Source organism: Apaloderma vittatum, unplaced genomic scaffold (assembly GCF_000703405.1).
Source record: "Apaloderma vittatum isolate BGI_N311 unplaced genomic scaffold, ASM70340v1 scaffold170, whole genome shotgun sequence".
Lineage (NCBI taxonomy): Eukaryota > Metazoa > Chordata > Aves > Trogoniformes > Trogonidae > Apaloderma > Apaloderma vittatum.
In genome coordinates this window covers 73,046-84,078 of record NW_009694922.1, presented here as the reverse complement: position 1 = coordinate 84,078, position 11,033 = coordinate 73,046, and positions in this window count along the sequence as shown.

Genomic DNA, 11,033 nt, shown 5'->3' with positions numbered 1-11,033 from the left:
CTGAAGCAGGGTGGGCTGTGCGGCAAAGGCAAACTACGTGGGCTGGGTTTTGAAAAATTGCCCGTACTAACGCTTAACAACTGGAACCGGGAGAGCTTCAGGCAGCAGTCTGTACTCAGAGACATTTGCAGGGACTTAAAAAACACATCCTTTCAATATAAGTCTTCGAAGGAAAACGGAGAACCGAAGCATGACAGTATGCATCCCTCTCAGCCAAAATTCTGTAAGAACAGCACAGAACATCTTCTAAGAGCACCTAACACTTAGTTGCTGATGTGATTGTCACACATCCATCTCCTTCACAAGCCTTCTGAGGCACTGTGGTTCAAAGATCAGTATTAGTTGAGCATTTGAGGTCTTAAGCTGAATGGAGTTTCAGGATGATGGTTATTTTTATCATTTTTAAATTACTATGGTACCAGTTTTGTGTAGCTGAATAGTGTGGGCTTTGCAGTAATGCCTGAAAATATGTAGAAGTGAGCAGCACTCTGTTCAGACTGCCAGACAGCCAGAAATCCTCAAAAAACATCAAAAAGAAATCTGCAAATTTGTCCCAGAAAAAAAAAAATCAGGTAGAAAACCAGGAAATGTCTGTGGAAAAACAGACATATGGGAGCTCTAGTTCTTCTATAATCTTCCAGTAGAAAAAGTCTGGGCAAAGAATTCAACTTCTTGTAGGGTGGAGTTTTATCAATTTATTAGAAGAGTTTAATGATGTGTGAAACCTGGACTGGTCCCACCTAGTCCTTCTCACCTAAAAGCCACTCATATAACAGGCTTCCTCTGCATAAGTGAATAACAAAAAGATGGCTCATAGAAATAATGAGTGTATTTATTTGTGCCGGTGAATTCTTCATGTGCGTGGATACAGAGCTGAAAATCACCATGGGTTTCATCAAAAAAATATAGCCAAAGGGTACTTATAGCCTATGGGTCAATTTATACTGCTTCAGAAGAAAAAAAAAATCTAAATGATGTAATTCAGAAGATTCACTTTTCAGAAAAAGTACTGGTTTAACTTCCAAAATCTAAATTATTATTTTAAAGGACCTGTCTAGCAGAGCTGAGGTTAGCTTAACAAAGGGACTGCTGAAGATACAGCTCTTGCTCATCTTCCAAATTACTGAAATTAATAGAATATTTTACAGAGAGGACTGCAAACCCAGCCATGATATACTACTCACATTTTCAGCTGAGATGTTTATAAACCTTTTACCTTAGCTGCTAATCGATAATGTCAGTTTTAATGAAGTTAGACACTGACATAATAAAACACTTCTAAGCAGATAGACCAGGAAGTAGAACAGGTTATAGAGAAAGAAAAATAGAAAAGCTTGGTTTATTGAGCTCAGAATATGCCAGTTGTTCAATATTTCTTAGTCTCGTAGGCTCTTCTTTATTTCTACTGCAGAAAGAGTCCAGAACCCTCCAAGAAGTAATTCAAAATGGCGGGAGTAACATTTTTCTTTACCTCTACCTGGCAAATTTTCAGAGAGATACATTTACTGGATGGAAACTTCCTGCCTGGACTGGCTGTCCTTTAGTATGAGTAATGAGCAATCCATCCATCATTAGGGTTAGTAAGTTTTCCATTCCATCCTCTTCCCTCTTTAAGTGCATGATTTAATTCACAGCACATAAACATTTATGAAGAAAACTTGTGAAAGCAAAACCATGCCCAGTATTTCAGTCATACATGAGACAACTATAGGCAGGTGGAGAAACTCACTTTAAAACAAACCCATGTCCAGTGTTTGTTCACAATATCTAATCTCTGAATTCTGTGTCTGTGCCTAATTTACATTCATCTCCTTTTCTGTTTTCCCATCCATACGTACAGATTTCACACTTGGCGCTACTTGGAGCTAGCACTGCTACATTCCTAAGAGGAAATTTGCTCCTGGGACAAATATGAGCTCTGGAAGAGGTCACTTTGTTAACCTAGGTTATAGGCCTGAAATTTGGTATCTCCTGCCTTCAGTTCCCTGTCCTACTGCAGACCCTTCCCACCCTGACCCATGATGCTCTGGGGATGCTGAGCTGCAAGAGCCAGAGGGATGTGTGGGGAAAAGGCAACCTGTGGTATTTGAACAAACAATATTAATGGCAATGCAGAAGCAACTGTTTCCCTGTCGGAGGATGCCTGAAGTATTTCTAGCTTTTTCTTTTATCCTAGTTTAAGAGTACCAGGATAAAAGTTTTCTGGGGCTCCTTGGACCACATGGCAACCAGGGGGGAGGGCAAGATGGGGTGGGACATCTGTGCCTATGGGGAAAAAAGGATGGGTCATGTGGCCCAAATGGAACAATCATGATATTCCTTCCCATAGTGCTCACTACAAGAAATGCCCGGGGGCCTTTAGTGCCTACTATGCTAGAAGGATTGCTATCAGCTGTTTTTCATCTCTGCCTGCGCTGCTGGTATTCCTGCCTCCTGCTCTTTGTGCTACAGAGGGGCACTGTTTAGTGGTACAGGTCATCTTCCCCTGCCTTTCTTGGTGGGAGCAGTGTGGCGATTCCAAGGCTTTCTTTTTTGTTTTATTTTAGATTACCATTGGGACTCTGGGCTCGGGTGCTCCCATTTGCTGCTGAGTCGAGTCTGGGACTTTTCCACTTGGGATCTAGCTGCCATCTGGAAGGCATGGGTTCCATATTAGAATATTCTCTTGTATCTTTGAATATATTTGCATACTTGTATAATATCCATATATAGTTCAACATCTCCATTGTTATTGTTAGTATTACTTTTGTTTCACATCAAATAGGTTCAAGTTTTTTCAGCCTCAAAATCCCTTATCTGGTTCCCCTGTCATCCTCCCCTGGGAGGGTGAGGGTGGATCACAGAGAGCATCTGTCAGAGTTGAGTGGCCAGCCCAGCCTTAAACTTCGACATCTTTTTAATGGGTTTCCTCTTGCTTCTTAGAACTGAGGCTGCAACATCTCATTGCAGGGTGGGTCTAAGACCATCTGAATGGTGGGACACACATGAGGGGCTTCGGATGGCAACACTGCAATGACTGTGTCACCAGGTGCTTGCACATTTGTTGCTGGGAAAAGCAGCAAATTTTACAGTTTGGTAGAGAGGGGCCTTTCTTATATCTTTGAGAAATGGCAAGAAATCCCTTTTAGTCAAAGTGAGTTTTCAGCCACCTTTTCTGGCTTTTGCTTTGCCTCCTTGAAGGTGAATGTCCTCAGTCTACAGGCAGGGCACATGGGGCAGAGTTGGTCAGTCTTGCCCTGCAATTCCAGCATCTGAGGTGTTTTTCATGGACTTAAAATAACTTATTTTATCCTGCAGCTAAAAACATGCCTATTCTCAGTGAACCATTATATGCCCTATGCCAACTTTTAAGAACTCAGCCCTTCCTTTCCTTAAGTGATTCTGACTTCCTTGCCCATTCCCCAAAGTCTACCTATAAAACTGACTGCTTGGTGTCTGTAGAGGATAGTAGCAGCACTAGCCCTGAAATGCAGGCAGAGCTGTGAGGCAGAGCAAAGCAACAATTTTTAAATGAGTACTCTCTGAGCCAAGTATACTTTAAACACTTCTCCTCCATCAACTTTCCTTAAAAATGAGATTATTAATGAGTCACGCTTACATTCATATTCCTCAGAGCACTGCTTTAGAGAGAAACAATAGCCAGGTTTCCCTTTCCTTCCTCCTGGGTGGGCAAGCAGCACAATGCTAAAGCATTATCACATCAACTGCTGGGCTAAGAAGCTTGACCCAAAGCCCTGTGCTAGTGAATTATTTTCCCTTGACATATGGCTTAAGGCTGAAGGATTTGAACACTTAATTGGTGCATTTTCTGCAAGGCTTTACAGGCTTGGCAAGGTGAGATTCCTGCTAATCAGTGATACAGCTGGGAAACAGCTCCTGCTGTGCATCACCAGCAGCCTCCACCTACAAGAATTTATTGATCTCCTAGAGTTCAAGGGACTTGTAGTATTTTGACGGTATTAAAATCATTTCTAAGTGAAGTTGTCCAAAGACTGTATTTCAAACATCCTTCATAATTTGTATTAACTGAGACATGTAACAGCATAGACCTGTTAATGTATGTGAAACAGAATGCCATAACTTACTTTCTCACATTATCGTGGTGAGGTGGCCCATTGTTAATCAGGAAACCAAAACATGTTCCCTGTAACTTTTGCCTTTTCCTGCAAGAGTTACCACAGCCATTCTCTGCAAGCAGGCATTCACAAAATAAACAACATTTTTTACAGCTTTTTTTTTTTTTATTGAAACTATCAAACAAAACCCCAAATACTTGCATACTAAAGATGGGTCATTTGATGAGAAATTTGGGAAATTAAATCTTCACTTATTATGAGCACCCCTGGAAAAAGAATTATTCAGAGCATTGATTTTCCGTTTTCATCCTGCTGTTTTACTGTATTTATACCTCTGACCTGTAAAGCAATGATTTCTGTAATATTCCATACATTTTGTTGGCATTTTACTTTCTCTGCAAAAAGATCTCTAAGTAAACTACATCCGTTCTTGCAGATTTACCAGTTCCACCTCATCAGAAAAATTGTAAACATACTCTTCACTGAACTCATGTGACCTGGAAGAAGTTCTGCACTTGAAAGATCTGCAGGATGGACACATTAGTGTTGCTGTTCTGTTGATTCAGCCAAACTGATATTTTTATGTAGAGGAAAATAAAACTAAAGAGAGCAGTTACTGTACCTATCAGAGAGAAGAGATGCTCCCTCGAAGAAAACCATATCCAACCACAAATTGCCAACTGTTCTTACAAGTGGAAGATATTGTCTACGGAGGGCAATCCCCTACAGTCACAGTCACTCATATGCACATAAAAACAAAATTTATACAGTCTCAGAGTATTACAGCTGCTTTGGAAGGCATTCTGCAAATATTTGTCGTAACTGAATAAAGTCAATCAAATTTCATTCCCTTAAACACATAAGCACAGAAGAGGGAAGCGGAGTTTGGAAATGTTCAAATGCATATTTAAAGCCCTCATCCCAAAAAGCTTAGTATGAGTATAAATGCAATTTTAATATTTTATTTTTATTTTAAACTCCGTTAGTTTCTCCTCTTCTCTGTTAAACGTGTGAAGTTTGGAAGATGGTAGAAAATTCCTCTGTCTGTTTTCTCCGCTCATCTCCATTGGCTAGTAGTTTTATTTTTTGGTTTATAGACTTCAAGCCTGCCTTTAGTCCCAGCATCATGTAGGAGTTCTGTGACAATCAGAATAAGATGATCCTCACCCACAACAGAGAACAATCCCGAAAGAGATAACACTGCTTCTCTTTCATTCTGTTTACACTAGCATCACCCGCAGCTTTGCAGTGCCTCTCTCAAATTTGTAAATGACAAAGGCCTTCAAACAAAACCAGGCTCAGCTTCTTAAAATATCTTAGACAACTTAATTAACTTTGCAAACTGGTATCTCAAGACTGTCAGCTGTAATGTGGTTCAAAGATCAATTCAAAGATCCATTCTTTTTCTCTGTATATTGAAAAGTATTTTTACACTAGCAAATACCAATTTACACTCATTAAGTTCTGTGAATAAGCCTGCTGACACACTGGGGGTCCCATTGAAACACGCTTTTCACAAATACAGTAGGTGTAGTGTTTACCCATTGCTTAACTGTGCTGAATAAGCTCTTTGACAAATAAAAGCATTCTCGCTGGCCCCAGTTATCAGAAGATGCACTATGTGCTCTCTGCTGCAGTCATTCACCATGTTTTCTCATTGTCCTACCAAACACTTTTTAATTAACAAATTTTCCAAACAGTTGGGACTAAATCCCACTGTGCGGAAATGGTGCAAAACTGCTGCTGTGAATTGCTGTAACTCACTGGCCTACATTTCATGTATCTCATGTAATCCCAACATCCCTTAGCTTGGCCATAATTCTGATCTTACATGGTGGGTAGTAAATGTTCAGAGTTTCACATCAGGACAATCATGCAGTCCAGCACACAGACTGGGTTGGGAGGGCTGGGGACTGCTGATGCACAGGCTGCTCCTCCTACCCCTGGCATGGGCAGGTGCCACCAGGGTGGAAGCCACCTGTGATAAGTGCACATCCTGATACTTGTAAGCTGTAACTGGGAACCAGTTGTGTGCCTCCATACAAAGTGGTTCTCATGGCATATTATGCACCATAAAAGTCATGTGTCTTTTCTTGATGGCTATGTTATATCTCACTAATGTTCATTTCTATTCGAAAATGCAGCAATAGCAATAAACTTAATCCTTTAGACTCACTCCATGACTTAAATTACTTTATACTTATTAGTGCATTTGGGTTTTGGAGAGCACACAAAGACATCAGCATTGACATTTTGCAGGTTCTTGCGCTTGGGACTTTACCATAGATACATATAAAATCTATTGTCCAGCTGAGGGTTTTGTTTTGCTTCTATCACAGGCTGCCAACACATTTCTGACACTTCAGTTTGCTATGCTGTGCATAGCATTCTGCATTCTCTTGAATTCTCATCCATCTCACTCTCTGCCCTATGCTATGAATCTAGCTTGAAAAAACGAGGTCTGAGAGCCAGAGGAAAGAAATCAGAAAGAAGATTTTGTCAGCACTGTACTTAACAGCCTTTTTCCTGCAGGTGCTATACATTTTGTGTCACTGTCTAAAGCTGAACAAATGGATAATTTTATAATCTACAAGGCTTTTCCTTGCATCTGTTTAAAGGTGTATAAGCAAATGCATGCACACATACGTATTTACACATACCTGTGTGTGTGTGCTCATCTACTTGCATAAATATAAAATATGCAGACATGGAAGAATTGTATGCAGATGGGATGGGATGGGATGGGATGGGATGGGATGGGATGGGATGGGATGGGATGGGATGGGATGGGATGGGATGGGATAAACAAGCCTGACGCTTATGTGAAAACTTGGAGTAAAATTGGCCACAGTTTGAATGAGCAAAAAATGAGACGGCAGCCCTTCCAAACAGGTCATGTGTCCTCTTTACAGCACAGAGCTATATACTCTATATCTTTCACTTAGGCAGTGAAAAAATTATTTGGAAGTATTTTAAGAAAAGGAAGAACGGAAATTCAATTTTATTTGTTTATGTTTCTCTCTGTAAAACCTTAAATATAAAGAATCTAACTATATGAGGTCAAAAGAAAGCATAAAAACTTCTAACAGTGATCTAAACCAGATTTCAATGTATGTAAAGCGGTCAGACCTAAACATCAGCTACTGCAGACTTTTCCAGGGTTAGATTTGAGTTTTATATGCTTTGCTGGACACCTGACGTAAAGCTCTTTAGAGGTGCAAGATATCAGACTTTACTGTCATAACATGTGTAATGAAAAGTGAAATGCTCCATAATAGTTTCTTAGTAGTATTTGTTAATGTTGTAATTGGGATGTTTACTGTCTGAATAGATTGCTTTGGCTAACGGGTCTATAAGGAAAAAAGGATAGCTCAAGAGAGGCCTCTTGGGGGTGTTGAGAGAAGTCAGGCTGAACAAATCATTGACAAAAGATAGTACAACTTCATGGAGTCTATACACCTAGAAATCTTTTTTTCCCCAGAAATGCTTCATTCCTATTGATAAAAGAAACAGCTATTTGAGTGTAGTAGGCTGTCTGCTCTTTGTAAACTGCTAGTCAAAACCTTCCAAAGGAAAGACCTGCAAGTTTTCAAGCTTTTCGATTTGAAGCTTTCCAAGCCTTTCAAGTTTTTACAGTGTGGTAAATATACAAGGTATATCAGACAATGTAGCCTTCTGCCTAGGCAAGGCCTGCAAATCCTGTCATTTTGGGTTGTCAAACAGATCAGAAAGAGTTCCTGTCACAACAAGGATATATTCAGATATTTTAAAAGTAGTGTTGTGAGATTTTTTGGGGGTAGGGGGTGTTCACTTTGGTTAAAGGTCTCTCTGCGTACACCTACACTATTCTCAGAGGCAGACGTGGCAGTAGCTATGAAGAAGACTGATTTCCTGCTCTGTCTGTCCTGACCACAGAGCCAGGCCACAGGCATCCCCTGCTGAAGCATTCCCTACTAAAAAACGCCCTGCTGCCTCCTCCAGAGCCAGGTTGCCCTGAGACCCTGTTGGGTCAGCCTTGCAAAAAGGAGAACGGACCGTAGGAGAGTTTCTGTGTCTGTGGGTTTCATTACCTCTACTCAGGGAGGACAAAAACATCTCATATTTAACATTTCCTATATGTTTAAAACCAGCACTGTTACAGCAGCACAAGAAGGGCAACTGGCTGACCTCACAGCTGGCTTTAAAGACAAGTTCTCACTGCCCTACATGATAGCTTTCCTCTATTGCAGAGCAAAACAAGTCACCCAGTGTGCAGATGGGAGGAGCTCACCTGAGTTAAATTTTGGCTTTTTATATCACGAACAAGCTGTGCTTTGTGCAGGTTTCTGTTCAACCATGGGAGAAAAAGCTTTCTTCCTTAGAACATTTGAAACAAAAAACAAAGTAAAAATGCATTTCTAACTGATTGCCCTAGCAAAATGCCTCAGGATTGTATAAACAAAGAAAAAGATAATTTTTATAAACCCTTTTTTTTTAATAACATGCAAGACCTGGGATAGTACAGAGCTGTCTGTGCTGTGGAAACCTAGACAGAACAGACGCTGGATATACAGTATTTGTTTCTGAGTCTTTGCCCACACAGTTTTATTGCAGCTACCAAACAAACATTCTGGGAAGACACAACTCTCAACCAACCGCATTTTGTTTGGGAAAAATACAACTCTTTTAAAGGGTTTCTTTGTTTTGTTTTCTTAAAGCAATCCAACCCAATTCGTTAAAGTGACACTTCAATAAAATATTCTTAAAAGGGATGACATCTTTCAAATCTCTTTTTGTCCTGTAAAACCAAGAGTTCTGCCCATCACAGTGGGAGATGCACACATGTTGCCTGTCTGTGTCTGAATGACACATATCACGCAAGGATGAGACAAGCTTCTGCAACAACCCAGAACATCTATATCATAATTGCTCTAGTTTTCACATCCCTGGCTGATTTTATAATTTGTTCTTGATTATACAGCTATCAAATGTAGCTGGCTGCTATAGCAGGAGTCATATAAACCTTGTAGTTCTACAAAGCAGATACTCTCAAATAAGGAGTCCAACTCTGTTTTACCTTCAAAACAAAGTGTGTGGCATAATTTCCTTGCCCTTGGGGATAATCAGTGCCTCCTTTTTGCATACAGCAAAATCCAGTTTTCTGTTAATCTAATCTCTGACACCAGAGGTTACAACAGACCTCAGCAGGAGGAGGACTTGGGAGAATCCTGACTCTTCACTCTCAGACACAAGTCAGAGCTCTCCTGGAATGTTTTACCATAATCATAGATCACTGAAATAATTTATTTCAATTGGAATTCAGATTAAGAAGTAGCATCTCACTGACATGGAAAGCATGTTACCACTTCAATCCACTTACACAATCAGATGATTTGTACATAAAGATATCATGAGGATCATTGCAGCAGAGATCAGCTTGTTTGGTCCTTGAAAAGAAGTATTTCTTTAGAAGAAATAAATGAAGAACTGCTGTTATTTGAAGTATTGGCAAAAAAGACCAGCACACAAACAAACCAAATGCAAAACACAAAAACCTAAACTGCAAACAACGCATTGGGATTACGTGGCTCTGTGTTTTGTTTCAGGCAATTACGGCTCAGGGAAGATCTTGTGGTAAAACAGGGAGGAGGACTCAGGTGCTGGGTGTCTAATGGGCTGGCACAGACCTCCTGTGTTCCCTGCAGTGACTTACAGTCACTCTAAGATGCCCTGAGGCTTGTGTTTGCATAAGCTGGAGGCCATTCAGTGCAGGCACTCTAACTCACAGGTCGTACCTGCAGCACGCTGATTAAATTCCTCCTGGTTTTAAGTCCCTGTTTCTGTCCCCATCCGTTTAATGCTACTTCTCATAGGAATGATGTGAGGCTACATGCATTGATGTGTGTTATATACATCATAAAAATGCAATAAAAAAACAAACAGACACAGAAAGCCTAGGAAATAAGGTAAAAATAAAGTAGCCCAAATACACTAATTCAAAACTAAATTTGGGAGTCAATAGATAGTGTTTTAACTTCCCCTCTGATACTTAGTTGAGTACATAGACAACTTGCGAAATATCTATAATATTCAATTTGCTGAGCAAAATCAAAGTTAACACCATGAAGATGCTGAAAGACTTTTTTAGCATTTTTTCTTTTTAATATCTCCTACTACATCTTTTTTACACCAAATAGAAATTACAGTCAACAGACAGATTTATCTGATGCCACTAAGTTAAAGCACAGAATTTTGCCTAAAGACAGAAGATAAAATCAGCACTGTATCTTTGCCCAATTTTCTATAAGCTTTTAGTTCGTTACAAAGAGAATGTAAGGGAGTTCCTTATATCTGCTTTTGAAATGGACTGTTGACAGGGCAGTTATGCTTTACCCTGCTTCTCTTCCAGCTTGTGCATTTATCTCTCTAGATTTCTGAAGCATGTTGTCTCTCTTTGTTCTGATAAGAATAATCCACTGATTCTCCTTCTTTTACCCGCAGTGTTCACATGGAGTCTGGCATAACCTGACATCTGTGTGGCTTCTATCCCACTGAATGGCAGAGCAGGGCCATGGGAGGACAGGTCAACTGGATGACCCTTGGGGCAACTGGACTGACTCTTACTCCCAGAACTGCTGACTGCTGTCACAGCACAGCATAATCACATTTTATAACATCATCCTTCAGGCCTTTTTTGTTGGGCACGCTAAGCAGCTTACAACTCGGGGGACACAATCCTCCAGAGATTCTACAGGCATGTTGTAACCTGATTTCCAGGTAAAACACTTCTGACTTGACTCATGCAGCCTTTGGTCAGGTGGAGGGTGAATTCATAAATGACAGAAGTATCTGGAAGAAGAAAAGATTGAGATGGAAAGCCAACTATTCATCCTAAAGGTGTTAACATCTACACAGTGATCTGTGGAGACAGGCCACATCTGCAGTGGTCAGTCCTAACCTGCTGGAAGGGCAGGTTTG